Source organism: Acinonyx jubatus, chromosome E4 (genome assembly GCF_027475565.1).
Source record: "Acinonyx jubatus isolate Ajub_Pintada_27869175 chromosome E4, VMU_Ajub_asm_v1.0, whole genome shotgun sequence".
Lineage (NCBI taxonomy): Eukaryota > Metazoa > Chordata > Mammalia > Carnivora > Felidae > Acinonyx > Acinonyx jubatus.
In genome coordinates this window covers 5,883,271-5,893,768 of record NC_069395.1, presented here as the reverse complement: position 1 = coordinate 5,893,768, position 10,498 = coordinate 5,883,271, and positions in this window count along the sequence as shown.

Below are 10,498 nucleotides of genomic sequence, written 5' to 3'. Positions count from 1 at the left end.
AGGTAAAATTAAATTTCTTTATGGCCTGCAGCCCATTGACAAATACTTGAGGCAAATAAGGAGTATGACATTTCTCCAGGAATCCCCTGCTGTGGTAATGTTAATGCCTTCCTAGGGGAAGAACAACCTTAGCTTGACAATAGCAAGGCCCCTGGCATCCTAGGAGTCCTCTTTAGCATATGAAAGTCCTTCCGGAGGCTTCCCCTCGGTCTTTCCCTCCCCCAACTCCGTAGTACAGAAGCAGTCGCTCTTTACAAGCCCAGTGCAGCTCTTCCTGCCCCCGGGTCCTGTCCCTGTGCTTTACTAAAATCACCTTTTTGCACCAAAGGCATCTCAGGAATTCTTTCTTGGACCTCCACCATTCCAAGACCCCATCAGTAGCATGGTTATTAACTATAGTTAATAGTTGTATTAACTATATATGGTGGGCATAGTGATTTTAGTTAATAATACTGTATTGCGTATTTAAAACTTGCCAAGAGAGTAGATCTTAAAAGTTCTCATCACGAGAAAAACATTATGTAACTATGTGTGGTGATGGGTGTTAACTAGACTTATGGAGGGGATCATTTCACAATACATATAAATATCGAATCATCATTCCGTTGCCCGCCTGAAAGCAATACAACGTTGTGGGGCTAGTAGACCTCAATTTAGAAGCAGAAGAAGCAGCGTCCACTAGGGGGCAGTATGAGCTTACCAGGATGAGTCTTGCCCTGATAAACCCGTTCATTCCCTGACAGAATGACTTCATAGGCAGGTTAGAGAAGCTGCCCACCAACCGAATCTGTCCTTCTACAGGCTTTGGGACACATCTCAAGTACACAGTTCAAAAGAGATAAATGCAAGGTTCTACACTTTGATCTCCCAAATGGACTGCACAAACGCCAGTTGGGGTGCAAAGAGGTGGACCTTAGACAGAAGCTATCTCATCGGTGGGTCTGCAGGCAGGCAGTCAGCTTAATGAGGCTGGACAATATCACCGGTCCCCTGGAAAAGCTGCTGTCCTCCAGGCCACCCGGAACCCCGTGTATGTTTCTACCCCACCACTAACAAGTCCCTTAGTCTCCGGGTCTCCACCTCTTGGTTTCTAAATCAACAAATTGGGTTAAGTCTCTAGGTCCTTTACAGCAGTAAATTCTAGGACTGCAGCCTTTACCATCGGTGGATATGGGGTCAACATTCGTTCCACTACCTTCTCAAGTGCCTTTCTGAGCTGCAGCTCCTGGGAAGCTGAAAGGGACCCAGATTCCCTTGTGGCCGGGTGGGGGGCTCAGTTGAGGTCTGGCCACTCAGAAGCCTTTGGATAACACATGGAAGGTGAAAGTGAAAGGGGCTGTATTTCTGCGGCTTCCCTGGAGAGTGGAGAGTTCTGGGGTGTTCTGTGGCAGCCACGGCAGAGATCCCAGTGTCCGCGATCTCAGCGCCCTGAGCATCTATTTCTTGGACTACAGCAGACAAGGTTCCATCCCGGTGCCCCAGAAATAGTAGCTTCTTTCTTATCATGGCTCTTTCTCCGATCGTAGCAGTTGTCTGAGTGGTCCTCGACTGGGGATTTTATGATCACGAAAGGGGCAGTGACTCCCGCAGCGGCCTGATACTGAGAGGCTTTGCTGAAAACGCAGACCTGAATCTGTTTCTTTACCTTTCCCAACTATTCTGTAGGCTGCGAAATCGTGTATAATAAATTCCATCCTACTTAAACCAGCTAGAATGGATTCTGTTTTCTGAAACTGAATTCTGGTCAATATGACAATACACTTTGTTTTTTTACGGTGACCTCCGAAACCACGGAGCAAGTGAGAAGGTGGCCTCTGAAAGTCAACTTGAACCTTTCTTCATACACTGTGACTTTCTTTCAAATAAAGAGAATATATTCCGTCGCGACGCTATGTTTAAAAAGTCAAATAAAGCAGATGAATTGTATATTGAAAGCACAATTCACGGCAGGATCAAAATGCAGCTTTCTAATCTTTTTTCCGTAATCCATTTAAAATGTATTCCCATGGGGTAATCTTTCCCTGCCCCCAGCATTTTGCTGCTCAGAGCGTGGCCCAAGAATCAGCACGATGGGCATCGGCTGGGAATTTGTTAGAAAGGCAGGCCCTCAGACGCCTTGCCGGACCGCCTGAGTCATAACCTGCATCTGAGGAAGAGCCCTGGGTGGTTCCCGTGTTCATTAATATTTGAGATAAGCCATGATTTTTTCTGCCTCTCCTGGTAATGGATAGTCCTATAATGGCTGTAGGTTGCCAGCATAGTTTGAATTTATAAATGAGAACGCCCAGACCTCAATCTGAATTGAAAGGTAAGTCTTTGTCCTCCTACTTACTTACCCAGCTGAGGTCCTGACTTGGGGAAGGAGCTAGACTGTCTCCCTCCCCCTTTCCTCTGTCTCTTCCCCTTCGGCCTGCCTCCCCACCTCTCTCAGTGGGCAGTTTCCCCCTGTTTCTTACTTGAGCCAAAGTTGCTGGGAAGAGAGAAGGGAGGGAGGACGGGTAAGGACACAGAAAGCTCTTAGATACCCTGGCAGGTTTCTGCTCTCTGAACTTGGCAGGTCACTAAAGCCCATTCGTTCTCCCACGGGCACTCCTGTGGACTCTTTGGAGATGTTTCTTTTGGAGTGCTGCGCTGCTCTGTGGTCCTGAACTCACCGCAGATGCAGCATGCCTCCAGGTGTCCCTTTGTTCCTCTTCCCTCAGCCCCTGGAATACAGATTCACCTTCAGCTTTTTGGTGCCTTTGACAACCCTTCCCGGTGGCCTGACTGTACAGGAGCCAAGACGACTACTTTGACATCAGATACACAGCCAAGGAAAAGGTTTATTGCAGAGGCAGCCAAAGGAGGAGACAGGAGGGCAAGCCTCAAATCTGCTTCCCCCAGGAGGAGAGTCAAGGATATTTAAAAGCAAATGAAAAGCACAGTCGCCTCCTTCAGGAGCTGGGATTCGTCCCAGTCCCACGGCTGGTTGTCTTTCAGGAACCATGGAAATACACAGATGACTTTGCTCCAGAATATTTTGTAGCACAGGCTGATCCCCCCCCAAAAGGCTCTTATAACCTACAGCCACAGCTCACCTGAACCTTCTCGGGTGTCAGCCAGGCCAGGTTCCTTGTGTCTCCCAACCACAGGCGACACATTTCAGACCTCCCTGGGCGACTCCATGGCCATCTTCCTTGTTAAGCTTGAGGGAGATGTCCGGGCTTCCCACACCTTCCCACTATGACGAAGAATTGTGATGGGATCTCACATCACGGCAAAGGAGTCTCTGCCCAGACCTTCTCCATACTCTGATCTCTTTTTATCTCCTTCGTGGGACTTCAGAGTCCAAAAGTCAGGGGACAGATCCTCAACCATTCCCTGTGTAAGTTCTGCATGTGACCGTCCGGCTTCAGATGGTCACATCTATCGTGTCGTGAAATAACACTTTTGACACCCTGTCATGAGTGCGATTGCTTAATTGTAAAAAATAAAACTAAAATCCTACCTTCCTGCCTTGTTCTCCCCAGACACAGCCACCTGAGGAGCCGTAGTCTGTTGTGGCTCCCACATTTAAAAAAATTTTTTTAAGGTTTATTCATTTCTCAGAGACAGAGAGTGAGTGGGGGAGGGGCAGAGAGAGACAGGGAGACACAGAATCTGAAACAGGCTTCAGGCTCTGAGCTGTCAGCACAGGTCCTGATGCAGGGCTTGAACTCGTGGACCACAAGATCATGACCTGAGCCGAAGTCAGACGCCCAACTGACTGAGCCACCCAGGTGCCCCATGGGTCCCACATTTTAAAACAAACATACAGCAGCTGGAGATGTGCTCAGAAAAGCCGGGATGGAGAAAAAACTCCAAATTAGGGACAGTTGAAAACACTGAAAACAAACAAACAAGAAATAGAGTCAGTCTCTCTCTCTCTCTCTCTCTCTCTCTCTCTCTCTCTCTCTTTTTTGCCCCGCCCCAAAAAGGCTCTCTTTAATAAAACCTAAACATGACCTAACCAGTGTCTTTAAAGTATTTGAAAAGCTAACGAGAGGATCAGGAATTAGTTCTGTGTACCCCTAGGAGGTACAGTGACTAAAAGTTATAACAAAACCATTTTGCTCCTTATCTATAAGGAAGAACTTTCTAAATGCCAGAGCTGTCCGATGGTAGAGTAGGCTGTCCTTGGGAGGAAACAAGGACACATCTTCACAAAAAGGACTGGCTGCAAGGATCGGGCCAAGCTTGGCTGCATACATGGCCCAGTGGCAGAAATATAGAAAGGAAAAGTCTTGGTTGAACTAAACAGTCTTTAAATTCCATTCAGCTCTTTGAAGTCCTGCAATATATCTCAAAAAGATGTCCACATTTAGTTTCTGGCTACATGTAGGGTCATATGTGGCTTATTTTCTAAGGCGTTTTGAAATTTGCTTTCCTACATTTCCTTTCAGGGTGCATTTTGTATTTTATTAATTTTAAGACATTAAGAAAATTTTTTTTAATGTTTGTTTATTTTTGAGAGAGACAGAGACAGAATGCGAATGGGTTAGCGGCAGAGAGAGAGGGAGACACAGAATCCGAAGCAGGCTGTAGGCTCCGAGCTGTCAGCACAGAGCCTGACACGGGGCTCGAACTCACAGGGTGTGAGATCATGACCTGAGCCGAAGTCGGATGCTCAACCAACTGAGCCAGCCACCGAGGCGCCCCAAGACTTTTTTTTTTTGAAACTACATTTTAGGGATGCCTGGCTGGTTCAGTCAGTGGGGCATGTGACTCTCGATCTCGGAATTGTGAGTTCAAGCCCCACATTGGGTGTAAAGATACTTAAAGATAAAAACTGTTTTTATGAAAATAAAATACAATCTTAAAAAATATTAAAAACTAAAAACAATATAAAACTCCATTTTAACATCTGTGAAGTCGTGATGCATCGTATCATTGCTAACTCGTCAGTTTTCATTACTTCCATAAATGTGAACATTAAAGGGCCAGCATCAGAATTTACAGAATGAGTATGAGCAGCTTGGAAGAAATTTCCAGAGACAACAGTGAACCAATTGTAGGTTGTGGGGAGAGGTGAAGTGCGTGCTTAATCAGACATGTTTAGCAACATTCCTGAAGCAGAAGTCAAAAGTAAGCTCTTCCTAGTAATTGCTGACTGTTACTCTTTTTCAGGGTTCTTCTTCTTCTTAAGTTTAATTATTTATTTTGAGAGAGAGAGAGAGAGAGAGAGAGAGAGAGAACGGGGGAGGGGCAGAGAGAAAGGGAGACAGAGAATCCTAAGCAGTCTCTGTGCTGTCAGGGTGTTGCATCCACACGACTCCTGAAACAGAATGCTACGGGCACCAGTGACAGTCACAACAAAGTTTATTACAACGAGAGGCAAGGCCGACCGATCGGGACCAATACTCTTGATAAGAGTGCGGCCCCGAACAGTCGGGGTACAGAGTTTTTAAAGTCGATCACATCGTTTTATCATTACCTGGGAACAGAACAGAGAAACAGTTCCCAGATGAGTTAGAAACAGTTGCCGAATGAGGTGATTATTTTAGACTTTCTGCCCCTAAGTTGCAACCAGTGGATCTCCTTGACCTTGCCTCTGATGCTCTTTTCTTTGAGCTTTTGTTTCCTTCGTTGGTAAAGCCTGATTTACAAGAGTTCGAAGCACAATTTACAAGAGTAAAGCAAGGCTGTTATCTCTTGACCTTCAGTGTCAGAACAAAGCTGTTATTTTTCAAGCTACCCGTTAGCCCTACACTACAGTTTAACACTTACAAGGGCACAACACAATGCAGGCAAGCTCAACTGAGTCACCCAGAGGCCCCCAGGCTTCTTTTTAAAGAATTACTAATGCTCTTCATAGGAAAGTTGTCAGAGTGGGGAAATATGGACGTTGATAAATCTGACTCAAAAAGTGATTTAGAAAAGTCACACTCTGTGCATGTGAACCACACTGGAATTAAAATAAAAACTTAAAAGAAAGAAAAGTCCGATCCTGAAAATGCAAAAGTTTTAGGAATACCTTGCCCAATTTATTTCCCTTATATTTTCCTTGTTTGTGCATGTATAAGAGGGATTCATGATACTTAAAATTTCTGATTTCTAATTAAACTTCAAAGACAACGTGTGGTTACTTGGCCATGATTTCCTTCATTAGTATTCTCTTTACTGGTGCATCCTGCAATCAATGTCCTTTTGGATTCACTGAATTACAGTCATAATAACAACTTACTGCTTCCTATGTATTATGTTACTTGCATAATCTCTTTTAATACTTCCAGCAATTCTGTAAGGCAGATACTATTACTGTTCTGCTTTACAGGTGAGGAAACAGAACTTCAGAAACAAAGTATCTTGCCCAAGACTACACAGCTGGTGAGTAATAAAAATTACATTTGAACCCAAGTCTGAACTCCTGAGCCAGGGCTCTTAACCTCTGTAGTCTGCCACCTCTAGGTCCAAAGCTAATTAGCCTGGCTATTACAACATGCTACATTAGGGGCATATTTACTTAAAGAGATGGGAGAATGGTTATCTCCCACATCACTGTAATGAGACTGGCTCCTCTGAACTGAAAAAGACAAGAGTGTATTTCACCTATTCTTCTGCCTTAGATGTGAGCTGAATCAGGGACATACGAGTATAGGAAGCTTCTTACGATGAGGAGGATGTCAAGCATTGAAACCAATTATCTTTGCAGGTGTTGTGACTGGGGAATAAACCAAACCAATATGGGATAACTGTAGTATATGTTGGGATTAAGAGCTCTACTTGGGAGAAAGTCTGCACTTAATAAGTACAGTCCGGGGTGCATTTTCCTTTAACCGTGGACCAGCCAGCAAGTAATTCAGAAGACGGGATGGGGTAGCATTACAAATAGGGGGCATTGACTCAGGGGGACTCTACTGGTAGGCTGCGACATGACACAAGATGTATGGTGCAGGATCCAATGGTTCAGGATCCAACTGGGAACATTCTAGATCCATTCTAGAGTGGATAAAGAGTCAAGAGGTTCTCTGGGTCCAATTAAGACATAAAAGTATGATGATGTGCTCTCTTGACTAGGGTTGGGGAGACAAACTCTCTTATGCATAACTAGGGTTAAGTTCAAATGGCTACAATCTCTTTGAAGGATAACTTGACAATATCTATTAAAATACAAAAGACCTATCTCCTTCAACCCAGCAATTCTACTTCTAAGAGTTTATCCCACAGATTAATTCAAATACATGCATAAAGGGGCACCTGGCTGGCTCAGTCTGGTTAAGCGTCTGACTTTGGCTCAGGCCATGATCTCTTGGTTCGGGAGTTCAAGCCCTGCGTCGGGCTATCTGTCTTAGCACCACCTCTCTTCGGATCCTCTGCCTCCCTCTGTCTCTGGCCCTCCCCTGATTGTGTTCTTCCTCTCTCTCGAAAATAAATATACATTAAGGAAAAAAAAATCTTTTTTAACACAAAGGCAAAAAAACAAATACATGCATAAAGATGTAGGGGTAAGGATATTCACTGTTGCATAATGTAAAACAGCAAACGTTTAGAAATAATCTAATACTCTGTCAGTAGGCACTGGCAGATGTCATTTCTCCAGGAAATGATGTGTGAACCTCCACTCTGGGCTTAGCGTCCCTCCTGTGTGCTTCTAAGCACCTTAACATCTTCTGTCTTAAAACTTCCAGTAAGGAAAGCATCTATTTACTTGTCTGTCTCCCCCATGTAAGGTTACTCTATTTCCCTCGTTTTGCAGATGAGGAAGCTTGGGCTCTGAAGGCCTGTGCGGCCCCCCCATCGGGGTTGAGGCAAGGGTACGTGCCAAGGCACAGACGTGGGAAAGGTGCTGGCATGTTGGGGACAGAGCAAGTGGTCAGTGTGACTGCTCTACAGGGTGAATGGGCTCCATAGGGAGGGCGTTTGGACTTTAACCCAGAGGATGTGCTTCAACCTCTGAGGGAAAGAGTCCTAAATGTAGAACCCAGAGTTCCCTCTTTCCAGGGAGTTAAGTCCGGCTAAGAAACTCAGACTCAGGCAGGACAGAGTAAGTGAGTAAGGCTGAGATCCGAATGCAACAGGATCCTCTCTGCTCTCTGCTCTCTGCTCTCTGACTGCAGACATTTGGTTTCCTTGTCTGGAATCTGGAATGGACCCCTGCAGGTTTAGGGTCTGAGGCCGGAGGCTCCGACCTGATCTGAGAACCAGAGAGAAGCGGCTTCCTCCCCAGGCTTCTCCAGTATTTTGCTGCTATCCCTGCTGCTTGGGAATGAGCTCTGAGCTCTCCTTGTGCGCGGCCAGGCTAGCCAGCCTTCTGTTTCCCTAAATGCATGTTGGAATCTCAAAGAGAAGCTGGATGAGGACTTTTTTTTTTTTTTTTTTTTTTTTTTTTTAGCCTAAGGGGCATGGACAATAAGTTGCCTGTCTGATATTTCCTTCTCTTTTCATAATGTAGGCCTTCCTGGAAATCATTAAGGTGCTGCGGGGGATGATCTACAAAAGCTGGGGGGTTCAAACAGTGGTCCGGAGGGTATACGTGTCAATCCCTCCTGCCCCGTGACACACACACACACACACACACACACACACACACACACACACACACACCACACACTCAGAGAGAGAAGTCACGAGTGACTTCCATTCTCCCCCTTAAATCTTTTTCCTCCCCAGCCCCACATTTCTAGTGCAAACAGGACAGGAAGAAGGGTAGTAAGGCTGCTACCTTCATGAGTGAAGGAGATTCTGCCATTCTCACTCTCCTGTGAGAGACTATTTCACTCTCCCCCGCCTTGAAAAATGACCAGTTGGTTGTTTGTTTTGTTTTGTTTCGGGGGGGGGGGGGGTTCTGACTTGAGATCCGTTGATTACTAAGCTTCTTGGCACTAATATTGGTCACTTCCTATCTAATTCAGAGATGGCAGAAACTTCAGGGGAACAAAAATCAGGAGGAGGAGGAGCCTTGTCTGGCAAGTGGGTTTAGCGGGGAAGTCGTGCTGGGAGGAGAGTTCTGAGAAGAGATAGCCTGTTTTAGAAAGCTGGAAGTCAGAGCCCCAAGACTCTTGTAAACCAGAACCCAGTACCAGATTTAGGGGCCTGGACATATCTTCTCAGAAATAAGCAAATGTCCACTGAGATCAGTTTGAGTGTTTCTTCACTTCTAATTTTAAATTGGCATCTCCACCACTAAGGCTCATGGATGCTTTCAGTAAAGAATGTTTTCAAAGACGCATCCCCAATGTCCAACAGGCCGGAGGACTTCTTAACAAGACTTTCACGTTCTGGTGCCCTTTTACTTCTTTATGTTCGTCTCCTGCCACCTTGCCCCTAAAATTCACCTCCCCGCACGGAAACACACACAATTCTCCAACCACTCTCAATGATTTGCAGTTCAAACACACTCGGGCCTTTCAAATCTCCATGCCTTTCCTTCCCCAGCCTACATGCGCCCACTCTCACTCTTTTTCCCATCTCCACTTGCGTTCTTACTCTTCTTAAAGATTCAGCTTCCTTCTCTGGATTTCCATTGTGTTTCAGAGAGCACTTACCACATTGCATTGGAATGTGAGCCTGCCTGCCTCTCTCCCTGTATAATTTCAGTGACTTTGTAATAATACGGTGAAGAATAATACTAAGAAGAATATGAGGAAGCATGTTGGTTAATCACTCAAAACGAAAGGAGAAATTGGGTTGTGGCAAGGTCAAGCAGAAGTAAGAGATGGGAGGGTAGAGTTGTTACCGGTCCTTAACCTTTGTCGGTGCCCCTTAAGTGTTGTGAGGTATGAACTCAATGACCTTCTGGGAAGAAGTCACATCAGCCCTGCAGAGAACGAATGACTCTAGCAGACAGGTGAAGGACTCAGGAAATAAGACTTATAGTGAACATATCCCTGAGATGATCATATGGTCTCTTGCTTTCTTCCTTCAAGTAACATAAAATCACCGTGCAGGGTGGGATCTGGATCTGGTCATGTGTGTCTAGATGTGTTAGGGTTGGAGCGGCTCTTAGGGGAGTTAAAAAAAAAAAATGCTAAAAACTAAAATTCTGCATTTTTAAGGATTTGTCTTAAACTTCCTCCAAAGAAATTTCTGGATGGTAGATTTACCATCTGGATGGTAAATAGTATCACTTGTTTAAGTTATGGCTAAAGCGAGCATGGCCTGCCTGCTGCTACCAAAGTCCATCAGTCTGTCCAGCTATACTGGGGCAGGGGGAGCATCTGGGTGAGTTTGCTAGAACTGTGACCCTTATAGCCTGGAATGAGGGCCACACAAGTACCATTCCCTGTAAAACCAAACAGAATTGGAGCACCTGGGTGGCTCACTCAGTTAAGCATCTGACTTCCGCCCAAGTCATGATCTCATGGTTGGTGAGTTCGAGCCCCGCCTCTGCGCTGTGCTGACAGCTCAGAGCCTGGAGCCTGCTTTGGATTCTGTGTCTGCCACTTTCTCTGTTCTTCCCTTCCTCATGTTCTAGCTCTCTGTCTCTCAAAAATAAGTAAACATTAAAACTCAATAGGTTCTGGGACTTTGGGGTGTACAC